The following is an 8,516-nucleotide window of genomic DNA, read 5'->3' as shown; positions in this document are numbered from 1 at the left end:
ATACTTGTAAACAAAAATAACTCACCACACCAAAAAAAATGTGTATTTTGATAAAACAGCTATTACGATACCCGTTAATAAAACAACCTTTTGATAAAACAGCAAACCCTAACAGCTGTTTTTGATTGTTGTGTGGTGAGTTTCTGTAAAAACGTAAACAAATGAAACAAAAACAAATTACTAGACATATTTATTTTGTGCTAAGAAAAATTTATGTATTTTAATAATGTTTTATAGCCAGTGCAAGTGTTCTTGGTGTACACCATCTACCCCAATAGTAATCCCGGTTTCATTAGAATCAAGTATTTTTAAAACGGCCATATATAATGTGCAATTCATTCTATATTCCATGAATGGTTGAAAGAGTCACGGAATCCATCGGAGATCAACCTAAAAAATGAAAAAAGGGTGGCTTTAACTTCTTGTTCCGTTCATATGGGACAAGATTCGAGCCTCATCGTATCAGTTCGCCAGATACCTCATTTGTGTATATTGCAGGGCCCTGGTACCCAACACAGCCTTATTGTAAACGGTCTCATAATAATACTTAGATCTTTTCTTCATTCTACGACCATGCAAGAATACAGCTATGACATATTAATGCTTTAAGTGCAGCATGACTATCAACCTAAAATCTTACCAGAGACCGGCGAACAATGTGATTCCCTATTAGTTCCGTCACTTTCAAGATCGCTAAATCACCACTTGGAAGACACAAACCATCAGGGAGTCAAGGAACATTTTACACCGTTTGTAAAACATTGAAATATTGGTCTAATATCCATAAAAGTATATGCTGGGATCTTATTACAGTCTAAGATTGAGTTTGTTATTGAAAATGGACAATATCGCTATACGATAAACTCATCAGGGAGCCAAGGAACTTTTACACCGAAATATTGGTCTAAAATCCATAAAAGTATAGACTAGGATCTTAGCCAATATTTGCCAAAATATTTTTAGTTGATGGAGTTTATTATTGAGCTTCAATATTCCCAAAACCTTTCTGGGTTGGTTCAAAATTGACCCTACCCCCATATAAGTTCCCCTTCAGAAAAAGATATTAACTCCAATAATTGTAATAAAAATACCAATATAGCAAAGAAATTCCACATAAACAAGGAGTCAACATCGTTTTGTCAAATTTAAGGGATCGGTCCATAATTTAACCTATCCCCGATATAAGGTCCACCTCGGGAAATTACTACCACTCATAACTGGCTTAAAAAAATAGCTATAAAATTCGACAACAACTTTTATATGAAACAAAATTTATCTGTTGAATTTTGTAAGGGTCGGTCCACAGTTGACTCTACCTAAAATCTCAAACAGATTATGCCATCCGATTTCTACACTTCCAACTTAAAGTTCTATATATGTTTTTATCGTGCACAAGATCTTCCGATAGCAGTTACATATATATAATTTTCTATATACGGATATAATCACATTTTTTGTAAAAAAAAGTTTGTTGCTGTAGTACACACCCTAGAACGATGAAATCCACAAAACAAATTATGCCATCCGATTTGTATATTTCCAACTTAAAGTTCTATATAGGTTTTTATCGTGCACAAGATCGTCCGATAGCAGTTATATATAATTTTCTATATACTTCCATAATAAAATTTTTTGTAAAAAAAAAGTTTGTTGTTGTAGTACACACCCTAGCACGATGAAATCAGGAAAAAAATATATGCCATCCGATTTCTACACTTCCAACTTAAAGCTATATATAATTTTCTATATATTTCCATAATAAAACTATGTAAAAAAAAGTTTGTTGTTGTAGTACACACCCTAGAACGATAAAATCCGGAAAAAATGTATACCATCCGATTTCTACACTTCCAACTTAAAGTTCTAGATAGGTTTTTATCGTGCACAAGATCGTCCGATAGCAGTTATATATCATTTAATATATACGGCCATACTAACATTTTTTGTAAAAAAAAAAAGTTTGTTGTTGTAGTACACACCCTAGAACGATGAAATCCGGAAAAAAATGTATGCCATCCGATTTCTACACTTCCAACTTAAAGTTCTACATAGGTTTTTATCGTGCACAAGATCGTCCGATAGCAGTTATATATCATTTTATATACACGGCCATAGTAAAATTTTTTGTAAAAAAAAAGTTTGTTGTTGTAGTGCACACCCTAGAACGATGAAATCCGGAAAAAAATGTATGTCATCCGATTTCTACACTTCCAACTTAAAGTTCTATATAGGTTTTTATCGTGCACAAGATCGTCCGATAGCAGTTATATATCATTTAATATATACGGCCATACTAACATTTTTTGTAAAAAAAAAAGTTTGTTGTTGTAGTACACACCCTAGAACGATGAAATCCGGAAAAAAATGTATGCCATCCGATTTCTACACTTCCAACTTAAAGTTCTATATAGGTTTTTATCATGCACAAGATCGTTCGATAGCAGTTATATATCATTTTATATATACGGCCATAGTAACATTTTTTGTAAAAAAAAAGTTTGTTGTTGTAGTACACACCCTAGAACGATGAAATCTGGAAAAAAATATATGTCATCCGATTTCTACACTTCCAACTTAAAGTTCTATATAGGTTTTTATCGTGCACAAGATCGTCCGATAGCAGTTATATATCAATTTATATATACTTCCATAATAACATTTTTTGTAAAAAAAAAGTTTGTTGTTGTAGTACACACCCTAGAACGATGAAATCCGGAAAAAAATGTATGTCATCCGATTTATACACTTAAAACTTAAAGTTCTATATAGGTCTTTATCATGCACAAGATCGTCCGATAGCAGTTATATATCAATTTATATATACGGCCATAACAACATTTTTTGTAAAAAAAAAGTTTGTTGTTGTAGTACACACCCTAGAACGATGAAATCCGGAAAAAAATGTACGCCATCCGATTTCTGCACTTCCAACTTAAAGTTCTATATAGGTTTTTATCATGCACAAGATCGTCCGATAGCAGTTATATATCATTTTATATATACGGCCATAGTAACATTTTTTGTAAAAAAAAAGTTTGTTGTTTTAGTACATACCCTAGAACGATGAAATCCGGAAAAAATGTATGTCATCCGATTTCTACACTTCCAACTTAAAGTTCTATATAGGTTTTGTCATGCACAAGATCGTCCGATAGCAGTTATATATCATTTAATATATACGGCCATAGTAACATTTTTTGTAAAAAAAAAAGTTTGTTGTTGTAGTACACACCCTAGAACGATGAAATCCGGAAAAAAATGTATGCCATCCGATTTCTACACTTCCAACTTAAAGTTCTATATAGGTTTTTATCATGCACAAGATCGTCCGATAGCAGTTATATATCATTTTATATATACGGCCATAGTAACATTTTTTGTAAAAAAAAGTTTGTTGTTGTAGTACACACCCTAGAACGATGAAATCTGGAAAAAAATGTATGTCATCCGATTTCTACACTTCCAACTTAAAGTTCTATATAGGTTTTTATCGTGCACAAGATCGTCCGATAGCAGTTATATATCATTTTATATATACGGCTATAGTAACATTTTTTGTAAAAAAAAAGTTTGTTGTTGTAGTACACACCCTAGAACGATGAAATCCGGAAAAAAATGTATGCCATCCGATTTCTACACTTCCAACTTAAAGTTCTATATAGGTTTTTATCGTGCACAAGATCGTCCGATAGCAGTTATATATCATTTTATATATACGGCTATAGTAACATTTTTTGTAAAAAAAAAGTTTGTTGTTGTAGTACACACCCTAGAACGATGAAATCCAGAAAAAAATGTACGCCATCCGATTTCTGCACCTCCAACTTAAAGTTCTATATAGGTTTTTATCATGCACAAGATCGTCCGATAGCAGTTATATATCATTTTATATATACGGCCATAGTAACATTTTTTGTAAAAAAAAAGTTTGTTGTTGTAGTACACACCCTAGAACGATGAAATCCGGGAAAAAATGTATGTCATCCGATTTCTACACTTCCAACTTAAAGTTCTATATAGGTTTTTGTCATGCACAAGATCGTCCGATAGCAGTTATATATCATTTAATATATACGGCCATAGTAACATTTTTTGTAAAAAAAAAGTTTGTTGTTGTAGTACACACCCTAGAACGATGAAATCCGGAAAAAAATGTATGTCATCCGATTTCTACACTTCCAACTTAAAGTTCTGTATAGGTTTTTATCGTGCACAAGATCGTCCGATAGCAGTTATATATCATTTAATATATACGGCCATAGTAACATTTTTTGTAAAAAAAAAAGTTTGTTGTTGTAGTACACACCCTAGAACGATGAAATCCGGAAAAAAATTTATGCCATCCGATTTCTACACTTCCAACTTAAAGTTCTATATAGGTTTTTATCATGCACAAGATCGTCCGATAGCAGTTATATATCATTTTATATATACGGCTATAGTAACATTTTTTGTAAAAAAAAAGTTTGTTGTTGTAGTACACACCCTAGAACGATGAAATCCGGAAAAAAATGTATGCCATCCGATTTCTACACTTCCAACTTAAAGTTCTATATAGGTTTTTATCGTGCACAAGATCGTCCGATAGCAGTTATATATCATTTTATATATACGGCTATAGTAACATTTTTTGTAAAAAAAAAGTTTGTTGTTGTAGTACACACCCTAGAACGATGAAATCCGGAAAAAAATGTACGCCATCCGATTTCTGCACCTCCAACTTAAAGTTCTATATAGGTTTTTATCATGCACAAGATCGTCCGATAGCAGTTATATATCATTTTATATATACGGCCATAGTAACATTTTTTGTAAAAAAAAAAGTTTGTTGTTGTAGTACACACCCTAGAACGATGAAATCCGGAAAAAAATGTATGTCATCCGATTTCTACACTTCCAACTTAAAAATCTATATAGGTTTTTGTCATGCACAAGATCGTCCGATAGCAGTTATATATCATTTAATATATACGGCCATAGTAACATTTTTTGTAAAAAAAAAGTTTGTTGTTGTAGTACACACCCTAGAACGATGAAATCCGGAAAAAAATGTATGTCATCCGATTTCTACACTTCCAACTTAAAGTTCTATATAGGTTTTTATCGTGCACAAGATCGTCCGATAGCAGTTATATATCATTTAATATATACGGCCATAGTAACATTTTTTGTAAAAAATAAAGTTTGTTGTTGTAGTACACACCCTAGAACGATGAAATCCGGAAAAAAATGTATGCCATCCGATTTCTACACTTCCAACTTAAAGTTCTATATAGGTTTTTATCATGCACAAGATCGTCCGATAGCAGTTATATATCATTTTATATATACGGCCATATTAACATTTTTTGTAAAAAAAAGTTTGTTGTTGTAGTACACACCCTAGAACGATGAAATCTGGAAAAAAATGTATGTCATCCGATTTCTACACTTCCAACTTAAAGTTCTATATAGGTTTTTATCGTGCACAAGATCGTCCGATAGCAGTTATATATCATTTTATATATACGGCTATAGTAACATTTTTTGTAAAAAAAAAGTTTGTTGTTGTAGTACACACCCTAGAACGATGAAATCCGGAAAAAAATGTATGCCATCCGATTTCTACACTTCCAACTTAAAGTTCTATATAGGTTTTTATCGTGCACAAGATCGTCCGATAGCAGTTATATATCATTTTATATATACGGCTATAGTAACATTTTTTGTAAAAAAAAAGTTTGTTGTTGTAGTACACACCCTAGAACGATGAAATCCGGAAAAAAATGTACGCCATCCGATTTCTGCACCTCCAACTTAAAGTTCTATATAGGTTTTTATCATGCACAAGATCGTCCGATAGCAGTTATATATCGTTTTATATATACGGCCATAGTAACATTTTTTGTAAAAAAAAGTTTGTTGTTGTAGTACACACCCTAGAACGATGAAATCTGGAAAAAAATATATGCCATCCGATTTCTACACTTCCAACTTAAAGTTCTATATAGGTTTTTATCATGCACAAGATCGTCCGATAGCAGTTATATATCATTTTATATATACGGCCATAGTAACAATTTTTGTAAAAAAAAGTTTGTTGTTGTAGTACACACCCTAGAACGATGAAATCTGGAAAAAAATGTATGCCATCCGATTTCTACACTTCCAACTTAAAGTTCTATATAGGTTTTTATCGTGCACAAGATCGTCCGATAGCAGTTATATATCATTTTATATATACGGCTATAGTAACATTTTTTGTAAAAAAAAAGTTTGTTGTTGTAGTACACACCCTAGAACGATGAAATCCGGAAAAAAATGTATGCCATCCGATTTCTACACTTCCAACTTAAAGTTCTATATAGGTTTTTATCGTGCACAAGATCGTCCGATAGCAGTTATATATCATTTTATATATACGGCCATAATAACATTTTTTGTAAAAAAAAAGTTTGTTGTTGTAGTACACACCCTAGAACGATGAAATCCGGAAAAAAATGTATGCCATCCGATTTCTACACTTCCAACTTAAAGTTCTATATAGGTTTTTATCGTGCACAAGATCGTCCGATAGCAGTTATATATCATTTTATATATACGGCTATAGTAACATTTTTTGTAAAAAAAAAGTTTGTTGTTGTAGTACACACCCTAGAACGATGAAATCCGGAAAAAAATGTATGTCATCCGATTTCTACACTTCCAACTTAAAGTTCTATATAGGTTTTTATCGTGCACAAGATCGTCCGATAGCAGTTATATATCATTTTATATATACGGCTATAGTAACATTTTTTGTAAAAAAAAAGTTTGTTGTTGTAGTACACACCCTAGAACGATGAAATCCGGAAAAAAATGTATGCCATCCGATTTCTACACTTCCAACTTAAAGTTCTATATAGGTTTTTATCGTGCACAAGATCGTCCGATAGCACTTATATATCATTTTATATATACGGCTATAGTAACATTTTTTGTAAAAAAAAAGTTTGTTGTTGTAGTACACACCCTAGAACGATGAAATCCGGAAAAAAATTTATGCCATCCGATTTCTACACTTCCAACTTAAAGTTCTATATAGGTTTTTATCGTGCACAAGATCGTCCGATAGCAGTTATATATCATTTTATATATACGGCTATAGTAACATTTTTTGTAAAAAAAAAGTTTGTTGTTGTAGTACACACCCTAGAACGATGAAATCCGGAAAAAAATGTATGTCATCCGATTTCTACACTTCCAACTTAAAGTTCTATATAGGTTTTTGTCGTGCACAAGATCGTCCGATAGCAGTTATATATCATTTTATATATATGACCATAGTAACATTTTTTCAGATCAGATCAGATTTGTTCCTTTCCACATTTATATACATATTTTAATTGATCAAAAATAAATCATGAAAATCAATTTTTTTGAATCTTTTCCACGTGCAGAAACACATATTGAAAATGTAAATATTGAAAACGAGTTTTTGCGACTTTTCCACATGCACAAACACATATTTGTAAACAAAAAAAAACTCACCACACCAAAAAAAAAATGTTTATTTTGATAAAACAGCTGTTGCGGTTTGTTTTATTTTTCGTCGGGTTGTTTTCTTTATGTGCGTGCTATTACGGTTTCTTTTATTTTTCGTCAGATTGTTTTCTTTATGTGAGTTTATGTGCGTCTAAAAGTCGACTTTTATTTAAATGAAAAAAAGTCGAAAAATCGACTTTTCATAAAATGCAAAAGTCAAAGAGTCGAAAAGTCGACTTTCGTTTAACTATAGAACCCTACTTGACGTCAGAGTTTGTTATGGTTTAAATTTTTATATATTTAAAAATTTGCGTTAAAAGAGGGAAAAACTTCGTTAGTATTTTGAATAAATTATGTAAAAAATCTTAAAATTCCTAGCATTATAATGATTAATTGATACGCATGTACCAACTTAATATAACAATAATATTTTTTCTATTAAATGTTAACAAATTAAACAATATTGTTTTATATTTACACTTTGTAGATAACACGATTAACTAAAAAAATTCTGTTCCGGAACACTTTATATATATATATATATATATATATATATATATATATATATATATATATATATATATATATATATATATATTTTTTTTTTTTTTTTGAGAAATGTCACTAAAACCGACTTGTTCCATTATTTTTATACGAAATATTTGTTTACAAAATGCTTTTTTTCCATAAATTATTCATAATACTAACGAAGTTAGTAATGTAAAATGTACACAATGACAAACTCTAACATCAGTGCCTACTAGTCAACTTAAGAAAAAAATAATCAGCTGATTGAATAACCACCTTCGCCTTGGCCACCACCTTATGTGAATTAGCCTAGATCACCACCTTATGTAAATTCGCCTTGGGCTTGATCATATTTTGACAAGGCATTGCCTTCAAGGCAATAATGTTAACAATTAATTGTTAACATTACCAGCATTCAGTGATGCCAAGTCTCACATGTGGGGAAAAAGGGAATGTTTTCTCACTTTTGTGAAATTGTAGGGATT

The sequence above is a fragment of the Lucilia sericata genome, unplaced genomic scaffold (assembly GCF_015586225.1).
Source record: "Lucilia sericata isolate MDLA Ls3-8-SP2 unplaced genomic scaffold, ASM1558622v1 Contig000101F_arrow, whole genome shotgun sequence".
Taxonomy (NCBI): Eukaryota; Metazoa; Arthropoda; class Insecta; order Diptera; family Calliphoridae; genus Lucilia; species Lucilia sericata.
Note: the sequence above shows the minus strand (reverse complement) of the source record.